The 17,122-nt window shown below is 40.3% G+C and overlaps 1 protein-coding gene across 4 annotated transcripts in view; it reads right to left on the bottom strand.

Moving 5' to 3' along the window:
* PEX5L (peroxisomal biogenesis factor 5 like) overlaps nucleotides 1-17,122 on the bottom strand; it is a 195,956-nt gene that overhangs the window by 48,675 nt on the left and 130,159 nt on the right. The gene's annotated exons all lie outside the window — the stretch shown is intronic.

The raw sequence follows: 17,122 nt of genomic DNA, 5'->3' as shown, positions 1-17,122 counted from the left end.
ATACCATCCAACCATCTCATCCTCTGTCATCCCCTTCTCCTCCTGCCCCCAATCCCTTCCAGCATCAGGGCTTTTTCCAATGAGTCAACTCTTTGCATGAGGTGGCCAAAGTATTGAAGTTTCAGCTTTAGCATCAGTCCTTCCAATGAACACCCAGGACTGATCTCCTTTAGGGTGGACTGGTTGGATCTCCTTGCAGTCCAAGGGACTCTCAAGAGTCTTCTCCAACACCATAGTTCAAAAGTGTCAAGTTTTTAGTGCTCAGCTTTCTTTATAGTCCAACTCTCACATCCATACATGACCACTGGAAAAACCATAGCCTTGACTAGATGGACCTTTGTTGACAAAGTGATGTCTCTGCTTTTGAATATGCTATCTAGGTTGCTCATCACTTTCCTTCCAAGGAGTAAGCATCTTTTAATTTCATGGCTGCAATAACCATCTGCAGTGATTTTGGAGCCCCAAAAAATAAAGTCTGACACTGTTTCCACTGTCTCCCCATCTATTTCCCATGAGGTGATGGGACCAGATGCCATCATCTTAGTTTTCTGAATGTTAGGATTTAAGCCAACTTTTTCACTCTCCTCTTTCACTTTCATCAAGAGACTTTTTAGTTCACTTTCACTTTCTGACATAATGGTGGTGTCATCTGCATATCTGAGGTTATTGGTATTTCTCCCAGCAATCTTGATTCCAGCTTGTGCTTCTTCCAGCCCAGCGTTTCTCATGATACACTCTGCATATAAGTTAAATAAGCAGGCTGACAATATACAGCCTTGACGCACTCCTTTCCTGATTTGGAACCAGTCTGTTGTTCCATGTCCAGTTCTAACTGTGGTTCCTGACCTGCATACAGGTTTCTCAAGAGGCAGGTCAGGTGGTCTGGTATTCCCACCTCTTTCAGAATTTTCCACAGTTTATTGTGATCCACACAACTGAAGTCTTTGGCGTAGTCAATAAAGCAGAAATAGATGTTTTTCTGGAACTCTCTTGCCTTTTTGATGATCCAGCGGATGTTGGCAATATGATCTCTGGTTCCTCTGCCTTTTCTAAAACCAGCTTGAAAACCTGGAAGTTCACGGTTCATGTATTGCTGAAGCCTGGCTTGGAGAATTTTGAGCATTACTTTACTAGCGTGTGAGATGAGTGCAATTGTGCAGTAGTTTGAGCATTCTTTGGGATTGCCTTTCTTAGGGATTGTAATGAAAACTGACCTTTTCCAGTCCTGTGGCTACTGCTGAGTTTTCCAAATTTGCTGGCATATTGAGTGCAGCACTTTCACAGCATCATCTTTCAGGATTTGAAATAGGTCAACTGGAATTCCATCACCTCCACTAGCTTTGTTTGTAGTGATGACTTCGCATTCCAGGATGTCTGGCTCTAGGTGAGTGTGAGTGATCACACCATCGTGATTATCTGGGTTGTGAAGATCTTTTTTGTACAGTTCTTCTGTGTATTCTTGCCACCTCTTCTTGATATCGTCTGCTTCTGTTAGGTCCATACCACTTCTGTCCTTTATCGAACCCATCTTTGCATGAAATGTTCCCTTGATATCTCTAATTTTCTTGAAGAGATCTCTAGTCTTTCCCATTCTGTTGTTTTCCTCTATTTCTTTGCATTGATCGCTGAGGAAGGCTTTATTATGTGATATTACTTATATGTAGATTCATGGGGTTGCAGAGTCAGACACGACTGAGCAACTGAACAGAACTGAACTGACAATCTAAAAAAAGATACAAATGAACTTACTTACCAAACAGACAATGTACTCAGAGACACAGAAAACTAACTTGTGGTTTCTAAAGTGGAAAGAGGGGCAGGGATAAATTAGGAATTTGTGATTAATAGATATATACTATGATATAATCTGACTTGATGGGCGTGAGTTTGAGTAAACTCCGGGAGCTGGTGATGGACAGGGAGGCCTGGCATGCTGCGATTCATGGGTTCGCAAAGAGTCGGACATGACTGAGCGACTGAACTGAACTATGATATATAAAATAAATAACATGACTCACTGTATAGCACAGGAAACCATATTAAACATCCTATAACAACTTGTAATGAAAAAGAGTATATATTTACAAGTTGAATCACTTTACTGTACACCAGAAACACAACATTGTAAATCAACTATATTTCAGTTAAAAACAAACTCAAATTCAGACACTTCAAGACAATCTATTTATATCAGGCCCACATGTCTAGAAGCAGCAACTCTTGGTGGGAATAAGTGGTATTTACATCATCACAGTCATCACCAGATCATGACCTTTACTTGTTTTGCTCCTGGAGGTAACTAAATTTGCAACTTCTGGACAAATGTGAGCAGGCTCCTTTCTGCATGATTTCCCAGGATCGTCACATGCTAATGATCATTTAAACACTCTAAGAGGGTTAATATAAGCAATGAGCCCTAAACATAATTACCTTGAAACTGCATGTGTGTGTGGTGTTAGGGTTTTCCAGAATATAGTTGGGAAAATGCTGATACAGAGACCAGAGCATGAGCATCTGAAACAGTGCTCTTTGGTGGGATTAATTTGGTGTATCCTGAGAAGCTATCAGGGATAAGAATTTACCACATATTGTTTTTATGTGATTGTTTCCAGTGGAGGCTCATCTCCAATTAGCCAGCAGGTTCTCTGATTCTCACATCTGCTGTGTGAAATCAGAATTACTCAAGGTTTTGTTGTTGCAGTTCCAGAAAGGGAAATGAAACCCAAAACATGGAGGGAAGAATTAAAATAATTTCTATATGTTTTTGAGGAGACAGCTTATTTGATGCATTTATCACTTTAATACTAACTAATTATTTAAAGTGTCCTTTGAAACCATGCATAATTATGTATACAGATTGGACAAAGACTGGAAGAAACATGAAAAAATGGAAATAGTTAATTTATTTGTACAGTGGGATGTCTGCGTAGTTCCTGACTTTCTTCCCCCAATCTTTTGGTTTTCCTTATTGTTGTTGCCTTTAACCACAATCAGAGAAAATCTTTGTTAAAGGAAGAATTTTCTGGTGACCAACAATTTTTAAATTCTGTGGTTGACTCAGGGTCTGTAAGACATGCAAACATTCTCTAGGTTTGGAATAGCAATTAAGAGCAGGAGTTTGGGAGTTAGATGTGGTCAGAATCCCAAATCTACCACTGAATTGTGGTGTGACCTTTAGTACCTCACTGAATCTCTCTTTGTCTCAGTTACCCACATTGAAATGGGAATAACACTTGCTGGATAGGACTGCTGTGAACTCTGCATGACATGTTGAATGTAAAACACTGAATTCAAAACATAGAGCCCATCCCAGGCCGCACTTCAAACTACAACTAGAGCAATCTTGGGATGGCTGGACATGTACACTGTTCCTTTCCTCCAATCTTTCCTTGGCTGCAGGGCAAGGCCACCAGTGGGGCTGGTTTAGGAGAAGTTTCCTGGGTAACAATTTTTCCTGGTGATAAAGAATTTAATTAGCTATACTTAATATACTGGCTTTAATGGTGAAAATCACCATCTCTCTCATCCTGTCAGGATATTTAAGGGAAAAAAAAACAAGCAGCCTGTCATTATTTTTTTTTGCTTTACCTTGTTCTTTTTTTTTAATAGTTTATTTGGCTGCACTGGGTCTTAGCTGCAGCATGTAGGATCTTTTTTCCTAGTTGTGGCATGCAAATTGTTTAATTGTGACACGTGGGATCTAGTTCCCTAATCAGGGATCAAACCCAGGACCCCTGCATTGGGAGCACAGTCTTAGCCACTGGACCACCAGGGAAGTCCTAAATGGTTTGCTTTTATCCTCCGGGATGTTTGTTTTTCCTGACTCCCCATGGGAATCCCAGCCACGCTGGCTCAGGCAGGCCTCAGGCAGGAGACTTTGGCCACACTAACAGCATGTTCACTGCTGCACACAGAAATGCACTCTGATTTGCTGCAGTCATAACGTTATTTTTAAAGCAAAATATTATTATTCTCCCTCCTCCTCATGGCAGGATAATTCCCCTTAGTCGACTCTCTGCTCTGATTGCTCAGCTCCCGTGAAAATGGTTAATCCATGATTGTCTTTGCAGGCCGGACACACGGACACACACTAGAGGTGACAACTACCTCCTGGCTCTTCCAAGTCTCCAAAGAGTGGGCCTGGGCAGGACAGCGGGATTTAGAAGGGTGCTAGAGACAGGCATGCATGGGGAAAAAGTTATTCCCTTTTCACTTTTCTCTCAAAGTTTCTGATCAACTTAAGGATAAGAGTCTGTCATTTTGACAGGAAAAGGCAGATTAAAAATTCACTCATAACTGTACTGATTGTATTGTACTGATATCTTGCTTTTCTCACTTTTTCTTTTGACCATGTGATTGTTACAATGCTTGATAGAGTCTAGACCCAGTTTGTTATCTTATGAGGATAATGGGAAGGAAAAAGGCGGAAGCTGCTTTCTTTGAAATCAAACTGGCCGACACAATGGCCAAGCAAAGACTCTGAAGAAAGAGCTCCCCTGCACTGGATCATGGTGCTGCTCGCACGTGGTGAGGGGACTGTGCTCATGTCCCTGAGCTAATATCCAGCTGTTCACAGCTCCTGTGGCTGGGCAGTTTGCAGCATGCACTGATGCCTTCACAAAAATTCCAGATGGTCAAAATTACCACACATTCTCCTTGTGTACTGATTTATTGGCCTGTGAGGATAAATTTGGATAGAACTGGAGAAATATTTTCTCTGCCAAGGATACTAGGCATTGGATCTAACTTTGTGGCAGCAGCAGCTTCATTCCATGTGTCAGAGCACAGAAGAGAAACCAGTAAAATGCCACGTCAGAGACTACAGGCCGAGGAGACAGTCTGCCACTGGAGCACTCTCTCCTATAGAACCAACAGAGGAGGTCTTGATGGTCAGTTATTAGACTGTCTGGCAAGACTTGCTGGACTTTAACAAATGATAATGCCCGCATTGCTTTCAGGAGCTATTACCTAATTAGGAACACATTTTGAAAGGTTAGGCACAATATTTTAAAAAGGAAATACCCTTTTAATACAAGATAGAATTGCTTTTCTAATATCTTTATATAAATGGATTATTTTTCACATAGAACCCCTTCCATTGAGGCAATTCACAAAATTTGAGGAGCGGCCATCTTCTCAGAGTAATTCATTGTATCAGTTCAGTTCAGTCACTCAGTTGTGTTCGACTCTTTGCGACCCCATGAACCGCAGCAAGTCAGGCCTCCCTGTCCATCACCAACTCCCAGAGTTTACCCAAACCCATGTCCATTGAGTCGGTGATGCCATCCAAGCATCTCATCCTCTGTCATCTCCTTCTCCTCCTGCCCTCAATCTTTCCCAGCATCAGGGTCTTTTCAAATGACTCAGCTCCTCGTAGCAGGTGGCCAAAGTATTGGAGTTTCAGCTTCAACATTAGTCCTTCCAATGAACACCCAGGACTGATCTCCTTTAGGATGGACTGGTTTATTGTATACTTAAACCTTTACTTCACTCAGTCAGCAAAACTTGTGACAAGCCTACCCTGAAACAGGCAACGTTCTAGTCAATAGGGTACAGTGGTGGACAAGGGAGATGTGGATCCTGCCACTGTGAGTAGTCTGGTGGGGCACAGATAAATGCAACACAGTGCTTGAGATGAGTGGGGAAAGGTGTTCTAGGAACAAAGAGGAGGGAATCCAACCTAGGCTTGAGGGATCTTCCTGGAAGCCATGAAAGCCAACGGAGACCCTAGGAGTGAACAGAAGTTAGCCAGGTAATGAGGTGAGGAAAGAACATTTTTTATGGGAGAAACAGCACGTGCAAAGGCTAGGAAGATTACTAGATTCCTAGAAGATGGCCTCTTCTAGGAACTGACAACGTACTATGATGTTGTGTAGACATCAAGGGGGACGACAGAGTTGAAGATGTAAAGGCAAGAATGGCCCCCATCATAAAGGACCTTATTAAGATAGGTCCATGAGTTTGAACTTTATTCTGTAAGTGGGAAGTCATTATTTAGACCTGTGTTTTAGAAAGATTATTTGACTGAAATGATGAGGATGGAATAAAGGGAACATTCCATTCTCCACTCTGGAGGCAAAGAGACCAGTCACAAGGCTATGATAGATGTCTATATAAACAAATGATGGTGATAACAGTATGTTGGTAGTAGAAGTAGAGAAGAGGATATATCTGAGAGATATTTAGTAGAGTCAACAGGACTAGGTGTTTGATTAGATGTTGGAGGAGAGATAGATGTGTATAAGTGAGAGAGAGAGAGGCAGATAGAGACAGAATGAGACAGAAAGATATGAGGTTTTTCACTTGAAGGATTCTATTCCTTACATGAGAGAACATAAAAGGTGAACTGCAGTTACAGTGAAGAGCTCGGATCTGCTGTGCAGTTTATGGTGTCTTTGGTATGATGGAGCACAGATGTTGAGTAGGATGTGGGCTATATGTATTTGGCCTTAGGAGGACAGTCAGAGGCAGAAATGTGGATTTTGGAGTCAGCACTTGAATGGTGACTAGAATCACAGGAAGGGATTCCAGTGAGAGGTGTCAGGAGAGAACAGGCTGCCTGGGGCTGCACTCAGAATATCAGCAGCAAGGAACAGGCAGAGGATGAAGCACTCACTTGAGACAGACAGAAAATTTGGGTTTAGAAAATCCAAAAGAAGAGAACCCTTAAGGAAGAAGTGTTTAACAATATCAAATGTTGCAGAGAGGTTAAATTAGGCTGAAGCACATCTATGAGCAAGGATAGTAATGGAGATGTGATGGTTTTGTCCAGAGCAACATCCATGGAATAGGGGTGGAAGCCAAATGGCCAAGAGTTGAGAGCAAGTGAGAATAAAGACACACGCACACACAGTCATATGCTGTAATGGTAAATACATCTTCTTCAGAGTGTTTGTAGAGTTACTGAAACCATGAAGTAGCTGAAAAATTCCAGTTTTCACTTAATTGGTTATTTTTACTCAATGTAATACATTTACACCTATCCCCACCCACTCACTTATTTACTTGTTTGTCTTTTCTCATCTTTAACTGTTAAGCCAAATGCCTTACTTGAATCATAGCCAAGGCTAAGGATGGGAGTGGGATAGGGAAAGAACAGCCGTATTTTCTTTTCCTGTTTATTGTCTCACAGGATCTGAGTATTACAACAGGAAGGAAGAGGCCTTAGGAACATTCCCTTTGGGGATGACATGGGGGTAGGGAGGGGAGAAGAGATGCATTCTCTTTAGGTTACTGCAGTGGTTTGACTTAAGACCAGGCTGACTGCAATGGGAACAGAGAAGAAAAGATGGAGGAGAAAAGACTGAATCTATGTGAAGAAATAAGAGGGTTTAGTGACAAAACTATATTGTGTCTTACTAAAAGTCACAGTATTGTCACCTTGAATATGTATAATTTTTAGAGAGCTTCCAAGTGCATTAACTTATTTGACCTTCATGAGTGACCTCTACAAGGTTCCAACTAGTTAATAATGGACCCAGGGCCAGACCCTGTCTCCTAATTCCTTTCTCACACCTTTTTCATTAATGCAACCTTGTTTCCCGCATCCTGCTCTGCAGCACTGACCCGTCCTCAGCATTACAGATCCATCAAGGCCGCTGCTTGGCAAATATTATCTTGGTTGGAGGAAACAGCAGAACAGAGCCCATCTGCTTGTCTCTTGTCACTTAATTTTCTGAGACAAACCAAGTTCATTCTGTTTAGAAATACAAGGTCATTGATACTGCACTCAACTGCTTTTCTATCAGGAATGAAGAAAAGTGCAATGGAATGATAAAATGAGACTTTTTCAGTCTAAGTTTTGGATCTCATTCCAGAAAAAGGAATGAAGTAAAAGGTGCCTGACGTGCAAAGTGAATGGTTATGTGTAAATACACAATATATATCTCCCAGTATTCAGCCTGTAATCGTTATAAATGGGCTAATGTTGAAAGGGCTGGGGAGAGCATTTCCACAAAGTGAATGGTCAAGGATGTGTGTTTCTCACGACCAGGGCTGGGCCATCAAGGGGCAAGTCAATCTGAGCTAGTTTGAATTCCACCCAAGAGGCCTTCCTGAAAGGTCGAGGATTGGTGACCTTTTCATTGGAACTGCAGTTGGCTACTCTTAGCAGGAACTTCAGGCCTAAAGTTGCTCCCAGCTTGGGGAAGCAAGGAGCTATGAACTGTGACTATGGAAGGAGGTGTGTTATTACAAGAGAATAGATGTCTCAGCTTGAGAATGAAAGTGTCTGGAGGACTTTTTATCATTTTAGAGAGACTGGAGAAACCTATGGGACTCTTACAGGCTGAATTGTGTTCCCCTAAAAGATAGACACCAGATATTAGGACTTCACCCTATGAATGTGATCTTACTTTGCAGATGTAATCAAGTTCAGATGAGCTTCTTAGGGTGGACCTTTAATCCAGTATCACTGGTGTCCCTATAAGAAGGGAATTTGGACACAGAATAAAGACAGCCATGTGATATTGGAGGAGAGATTGAAGTTACGCAGCCATAAGCCAAGGAACATCTGGGGCTACCAGAAAATGGAAGAGGCAAGAAAGGATCCACCCTAAAGGCTCCGATGGTGGTGGTTGGAGGGTTGTTGCCCTGCCAGCAACTTGACTTCAGAATTGTAGCTTCGGGGGCTGTCAGACAATAAACTTCTTTTGTTTTAAGCATGGCTGTGGTGCTTTGTTACAAGAGCTGTAGAACTCTAATACAAGGGCCCAACCTATGATTTGTCAAAGGCCTAGAGAATCCCAGGATAGGGGAAGCCTGGTGGGCTGCCGTCTATGGGGTCACACAGAGTTGGATACAACTGAAGTGACTTAGGAGCAGCAGCAGCAGCTCACAAATGAGGTTCAAATGGGCAGTAGAAAACACAATTTTTTTTTTTTTACTCTTACTGTATGAAGATCTGCCACTAATTTAAATGCAAGCTAAGAGACCTAGTGCCTAATACATGTTCAACAAATACCATTTGTGAATAAATGGGTTCCCTAACTCATTGAGATGTACCATTTCTTACATCCTATTTCATTTGATTACTCAAATGGGTTTATGTGCATTATTTCCATTTTTATAAATGAGGAAGCTGATGCCACAGAGATTAAATAATTTGCCCAAGGAAAATGGCTCAGACTGCAGAATTGAGATTTGAATAGAGGTCTTCCTGCCTCTAGTCTGTATTTTTCTAATCATTAGGGTAATCCAGAAACAACAGGTGAGATGTCCAATGTCCTATGTCCTCTTATAATTCATGTTCAAAGAACTATGACTCCTTTGAAAATGATTTTTTTAAAAGTTTTATTATGGAAACTTAAAACATGGACAATGGGTAATTAAACATGACCTGTCAAATAACTATCACAATTTTCATGAAAACCTTACATAAATCACATAGATAAAACATCAGTATATATCTATGTGATTAATATATGTAATGTTGGTTTTTATATCTGTATTGAACCATGTAAGCAGGGAGGGAGGTTTCTCTAGATTAACACTCTGAGATGCAGGTCCCAAACTCCTAACAGCTGACCCCCTTCCTACCAGCCCCTCCCAAGGGCATGAAGACGGGCTACCAGAGAGAGGCCAGCTCCTCTGTCATAGGGACAGGATGCTGTGCCCTTCTAATCTGCCACTCGCTGGGAACACAACACTGTGAGGGACACCTCTGAGCATCTGCTGAAGAGCTCCCAGGAGCAAAATCACTGTGGCCACAAAGGCACCATGTAGGCCGTGGGCAAACTGACTTCATGGCTGCTAATGAGGATGCCATGGTAGTAAATTACTATTCCTCATTTTGAAATGATTTCTTAGACTCTGGGTGCAATAATGTATTTTCTTGGCAATTCTGGTCCTTAAAAAGACTAACTGAAAAGTCCATCTATAGGAAACCAGGCAGAGAATAGATTGGGTAGCTTGAATAAATTGAACATAATTAAAGCTAGTGGAGGCGATGGAATTCCAGTTGAGCTATTTCAAATCCTAAAAGTGCTGCCAGCAAATTTGGAAAACTCAGCAGTGGCCACAGAACTGGAAAAGGTCAGTTTTCATTCCAATCTCAAAGAAAAGCAATGCCAAAGAATGTTCAAACTACCACACAATTGCACTCATCTCACACACTAGTAAAGTAATGCTCAAAATTCTCCAAGTCAGGCTTTAACAGTATGTGAACTGTGAACTTCTAGATGTTCAAGCTAGATTTAGAAAAGGCAGAGGAAGCAGAGATCAAATTGCCAACATCTGCTGGATCACTGAAAAAGCAAGAGAGTTCCAGAAAAATATCTACTTCTGCTTTATTGACTATGCCAAAGCCTCTGTCTGTATGGACCACAACAAACTCTGGAAAATTCTTCAAGAGATGGGAATACCAGACCGCCTGACCTGCCTCTTGAGAAATCTGTATGCAGGTCAGAAAGCAACAGTTAGAACCTGTCATGGAACAACAGAGTGTTTCCAAACAGGGAAAGGAGTACGTCAAGTCTGTATATTGTCACTCTGTTTATTTAACTCACATACAGAATACATCATGAGAAACGCTGGGCTGGATGAAGCACAAGCTGAAATCAAGATTGCTAGGAGAAATATCTATAACCTCAGATATGCAGATGACACCACCATTATGGCAGAAAGCAAAGAAGAACTAAAGAGCCTCTTGATGAAAGTGAGAGAGGAGAGTGAAAAAGTTGGCTTAAAACTCAACATTTGGAAAAGTAAGATCATGGCATCTGGTCCCATCACTTCATGGCAAATAGATGGGGAAACAGTGACAGACTTTATTTTGGGGGGCTCCAAAATCACTGCAGATGGTGACTGCAGCCATGAAATTAAAAGACGCTTGCCCCTTGGAAGAAAAGTTATGACCAACCTAGACAGCATATTAAAAAGCAGAGACATTACTTCACCAACAAAGGTCCATCTAGTCAAAGCTATGGTTTTTCCGGTAGGCATGTATGGATGTGAGAGTTGGACTATAAAGAAAGCTGAGAGCCAAAGAATTGATGCATTTGAACTCTGTGGTGTTGGAGAAGAATCTTGAGAGTTCCTTGGACTGCAAGGAGATCCAACCCTCTATCCTAAAGGCAATCAGTCCTGAATATTCAATGGAAGGACTGATGCTGAAGCTGAAACTCCAATACTTTGACCACCTGATGCAAAGAACTGACACATTTGAAAAGACCTTGATGCTGGGAAAGATTGAAATCAGGAGAAGAAGGGGATGACAGAAGATGAGATGGTTGGATGGCACCACTGACTCATGGACATGAGTTTGAATAAACTCCGGGAGATGGTGATGGACAGGGAGGCCAGGTGTGCTGCAGTCCATAGGGTCACAAAGAGTCAGACACGACTGAGCGACTAAACTGAACTGAAACCCTAGATTATAGATCTGTACTTAGTTCTTGAATTACAAAGCTGAAAAAGACAGTTCTTGACCTCAAGGAACTCAGTCACTTGGAAGGAGTTGTTTTGGGTGTTGAAAAGCATTTTGGACTAGTAGTCAGAAGATGGTGGACTCTTGTCCTGGTGCCACCACTCTTTAGGGTTTTGTGTATGTGAGTGCTAAATTGCTTCAGTTGTGTTCAACTCTGTGTGACCCTCTGGACTGTAGCCTGCCAGGCTCCTCTGTCCATGTGATTCTCCAGGCAAGAATACTGGAGGGAGTTGCCATGCCCTCCTCCAGGGGATCTTCCCAACCCAGGGATCTAACCCATGTCTCTTTCATCTCCTACATCGGGAGGCAGGTTCTTTACCACTAGCGCCACCTGGGAAGCCCTTAGGGGTGTGATGTCAGTCAAATCAAATGACCTTTTTTTCATTTCCAAATTTGGGGGACATTTTTCTGTAAACTGAAGAGTTATATCAGAGTTAGGTGATAGTATTATTATTATTATTTTATAAAAACACTTTTATGTTTCTATAAAACTACATCTACTTTTAAATGTCCAAAGAGGTGGATGCTGCTAACTAGCTGAGCACAAACAACCCCGCTTAAATTCTGTAAGGACGAAACTGTATTAGGGGCTTTTCTTTTTTCCTTGGAGATGGAGCTTGTGATTTTTTAAAAGGATATTCAAAAAAAAAAAAGGATATTCAGAATCTGAAGAACATTGCTGACTCAAGAGAAATGCAAAGGTCAATTGTTGCATCTAAACTGTGCTGTCATGACATTTGAATAATTAAAAGGTTGTTTTCAGAGATAATTGTAGTCTCACATTTTAGCTAAGTGTTTAATGACAATGAACTATAAACATGATCTGTTTTCATACAGGGAAGTCCCCAGAGCCTATTAACTGTCCAGATGGTAAGAAATAGAAGGATTAAAATGTATTTAAATTCAGTTCAATTCAGTTGCTCAGTTGTGTCTGATTCTTTGGGACCCCATGGACTGCAGCATGCCGGGCCTCCATGTCCATCACCAACTTCTGGAGCTTGTTCAAGCTCATGTCCATCGAGTTGGTGATGCCATCCAGCCATCTCATCCTCTGTCATCCCCTTCTCCTCCTGATTTCAATCTTTCCTAGCATCAGGGTCTTTTCCAATCGGTCAGTTCTTCTCAACAGGTAGCCAAAGTGTTGGAGTTTCAGCTTCAGCATCTGTCCTTCCAATGACTATTCAGGACTGATTTCCTTTAGATTGATTGGTCTGACCTCCTTGCAGTCCAAGGGATTCTCAAGAGTCTTCTCCAACACCACAGAGTTCAAAAGCATCAGTTCTTTAGTGCTCAACCTTCTTTATGGTTCAACTCTCACATCCATACATGACTACTGGAAAAACCATAGTTTTGACTAGATGGACCTTTGTTGGCAAAGTAATGTCTCTGCTTTTTAATATGCTGTCTAGGTTGGTCATAGCTTCTCTTTCAAGGAGCAAGTGTCTTTTAATTTCATGGCTGCAGTCACCATCTGCAGTGATTTTGGAGCCCAAGAAAATAAAGTCTGTCACTGTTTCCATTGTTTCCCCATGTATTTGCCATGAAGTGATGGGACCGGATGCCTCAGGAATCATCCAAATCTTTCAAACTAGACTTTACTGGGTACTAAGAGTATATTTTAAAGACTTCCTAAAACACATTCAAAGTAGGAGAGGACAAAGACTTTTATTTCATTTAGGTCTTTATTTAGGGGTTGATTTTTATAATAAAATAGCTTAAAAAATTAAAAATTATGCAATACTCTTACCTTGTAGGCAAATTAGAAAAAAATAGATGGACAAAAGGAAAAAACAGCCCTATTAATTTTACTACCTAGATATAATAACTGAGTACTTGGTATATCTCATTTGGGCTTTTCCCTGTTATTTATATGTAAAAACCATTGCTCATGAGCTCTCAGTCTTAAGGCCAGTTACTTCCTTCTCTGAGCTCAAGTTTTGTCATTTATAAAAATGAATTAAGTATATACCTTATACAGTAGTTTTAACAAGTAAATTTCATGATACTTATAAAATATTTAGCAGAATAGTGGCACATAATAATGCTCAATAAATGTTTGCTATTTTAATTTCATTACTAATTTGTGAAAATGGAACCTTACTGTACATATGACTGTTTAATCTTTCATTATGGACATATATGCATGTCAATAATATACAACTATCACCTCATTTTAATGACTCAGTAGTATCCCATTATATAGATTTATCTCAGTAAGTTCCACCTTCTCCTATTATTGCTGTTGTTAACATTTGTATCAAATAGCCTTGGGCATGCATCCTTACGCAAAAATGATTATTTCTCTAGGATTATAAAAGAGTTGCTGGGTCAAAAGGCATGAACACTTGGAAGCTTTTGGTGTACTTTGAAACTGCCTTTCTGAAATATTGCACAAGTCCATTCTTCTACTAGTACTGAGTATTATCATTTAAAAAAAATTCTTTCCCACAGTGGCCAATAATGATGCTGAACATTTTTCCCCCACATACATATTCTTGATTGCCAGAAAATTTGTAAAACTGTAGCTGCCTGGTGGAAAGATATTTAATGTATTTAATGGTCATAGGACAATTCTGGTTGTGTATTTCATGAATCAGTACTGGTAAACTATAGTCTACTAAGAATTATTTATATTTTTCACCTTTTGTTGATTTTTTCTTTACTGTCTTCAGACATGTCTCCCTTTTTACTTTAATAGTATTTATTTGAGCCTTTTTTCTTTTTGTTTTTTCTTAAAGTTTATATTTTAAATTTTTATTTATTTATTTTAATTTTAATTGGAGGCTAATTACTTTACAATATTGTGGTGATTTTTGCCATACATTCACATGTATCAGCCATGGGTGTACATGTGTTCCCCATCCAGGCCCTCCCTCCCACCTGCCTCCCCATCCCATCTGTCAGGGTCATCCCAGTGCACCAGCCCTGAGCACCCTGCCTCATGCATCAAACCTGGACTGACGATCTATTTCACATATGATAATATACATATTTCAATGCTATTCTCTCAAGTCATCCCACCCTCACCTTCTCCCACAGAGTCCTATAGTCTGTTCTTTATGTCTGTGTCTCTTTTGCTGTCTCACATATAGGGTCATCATTACCATCTTTCTAAATTCCATATATATGCATTAATATACTGTATTGGTGTTTTTCTGAGCCTTTTATCTTAACATTATCAGAAGTTTGTCAATTTTATTTATTTTTTAAAAAACTCAAGATTTTTAGAATTAACTGTGACAGCCCACAAGCTGTTAAAGCGCTGCACTCAATATGCCAGCAAATTTAGAAAACTCAGCAGTGGCCACAGAACTGGAAAAGGTCAGTTTTCATTCCAATCCCAAAGAAGGGCAATGTCAAAGAATGTTCAAATCACCACACAATTGCACTCATTTCACATGCTAGCAAGGTAATGCCCAAAATCCTTCAAGCTAGGTTTCAACAGTACATGAACTGAGAACTTCCAGATGTACAAGTTGGATTTAGAAAAGCAGAGGAACCAGAGATCAAATTGCCAACATCTGCTGGATCATAGGAAAACCAAGGAATTCCAGAAAAACCATCTACTTCTGTTAAATTGACTACACTAAAGCCTTTGACTGTGCAGATCACAACGAACTATGGAAAATTCAAGAGATAGGAATATCAGACCACCGTACCTGCCTCCTGAGAAACTTGAATGCAGGTCAAGAAGCAACAGTTAGAACCAGACATGGAACAACAGACTGGTTCAAAATTGGGAAAGGAGTACAACAAGGCTGTATGTGGTCACCCTGCTTGTTTAACTTATATACAGAGTACATCATGCAAAATGTGGGGCTGGATGAATCACAAGTTGGAATCAAGATTGCCAGTAGAAGTACAAATAACCTCAGATATGTAGATGATACCACTCTAATGGCAGAAAGCAAAGAGGAACTAAAGAACCTCTAGATGAAGGTAAAAGAGGAGAGTTAAAAAGCTGGCTTAAAACTCAGTTTTCAAAAAAATGATCATGGCATCTAGTTCCATCACTTCATAGCAAATTGAAGGGGAAAAAGTGGAAGCAGTGACAGACTTTCTTTTTTTGGGCTCCAAAATCACCGTGGACTGTGACTGCAGCCATGAAATAAAAAGATGCTTGCTGCTTGGAAGAAAAGCTATGACCAACCTAGACAGCGTATTAAAAAGTAGAGACATTACTTTACCAGCAAAGTCTGTCTAGTCAAAGCTATCGTTTTTTCAATAGTCATGTATGGATGTGAGAGTTGGACCATAAACATGGCTGAGTGGTGAAGAATTGATGTTTTTGAACTGGGGTGTTGGAGAAGACTCTTGAGAGTCCCTTGGACTGCAAGGAGACCCAACCAGTCCATCCTAAAGGAAATTACCCTGAATACTCAATTGGAAGGACTAATGCTGAAGCTCCAATTCTTTGGCCACCTGATGCAAAGAGACAACTTATTGGAAAAGACCCTGATGCTGGGAAAGATTGAGGGCAGGAGGAGAAGGGGATGACAAGAATGAGATGGCTGGATTGCATCATCAACTCAATGGACATGAGTCTGAGCAAACTTCTGGATATAGTGAAGGACAAGGAAGCCTGGTGTGCTGCAGTCCAGGGGTCATAAAGAGTCGGACACAACTTAGTGACTGAACAATAACAACAGCGTGTAAAATTTAGTGCAGGCTTGAGGAATAACATGTTTAATACTGTTATAGTATGGAGGATAAAAACAAGTCAAGGTATCTCAAAAGAAGTGATCTGAAAAATAATTTAGCCAACGTACTGATTCATTTAACTAAGAAGAAAACACTATACACACACACACACTCACACATATATATTTCAAGTCTTATCTTCCCCAACCCCCCCGTCAGTGTTCCAACATAGCTTGCTTTTAAGCCCTGCTTTTTAAAAAGCCTGATCAATGGCAAGCTTTTAGGGAGAAAAAAGTTTTCAGCACAGGCTATTAAAAGTGTTGGTTGGTATGCAGACCAAAGTCTCTAAATCAGCTAATTTAGAATCTGATAATCTTGTTGAAGAATGAACCTTCCTCCTCTGAGAAGAGAAATTCTACTCTCTCAGGTAGAAAAGTGGGGATTCATTCTGACTGGTGACATATTATGGTGTAATGATACTGATTTTCCTTTCCCTTTGGCCTTGAGAGGAAAAATAAGGATTTGATTTCTGAATAAGACTCAGAAAAAACTGCAGTTTCAAGAAGACTGCTCAAATTTGTTTGCAAAATCAGAAGCACATTAAGAAGCAGTGGACATAAACTAATGGTTTTTGAGTAAAGACTTAATTGTTCCTGGACCTTTGTACTGTTCTTTTATTGAATATACTAAAATCCAGCATCATGTTTTTTTCTTTCTACATAAAAATATAAATGTGACACACCTCTCAGCCTCATTTTTTACAAAATAATAAACATTGCTACTTGGTCATGTTTTCCCGATGAAAATAATGGAGAAATGCTCAAACAAATGTCAGACTATCAAATCATGCTATTGTGCTAATAGCACTATTGTGCTAATGTCTTATATTGAAGACCATAAGTAGAATTCTTTGGGTACATTCAACAGAAGGTTGAATTACACTTTTCAATGTCATATAAAATCATGTAAGTTCCACACTTTTCCTTTATTTGCACTGAGCACAGTTTGTGACTACATATCTGTGTGCCATTCTGGGGAGTGGAGACACAAGAGTAA

The sequence above is a fragment of the Muntiacus reevesi genome, chromosome 8, assembly GCF_963930625.1.
Source record: "Muntiacus reevesi chromosome 8, mMunRee1.1, whole genome shotgun sequence".
NCBI classification, from domain to species: Eukaryota; Metazoa; Chordata; class Mammalia; order Artiodactyla; family Cervidae; genus Muntiacus; species Muntiacus reevesi.
The sequence above is the reverse complement of the archived record's forward strand: the minus strand, read 5'-3'. Positions and strand labels throughout refer to the sequence as shown.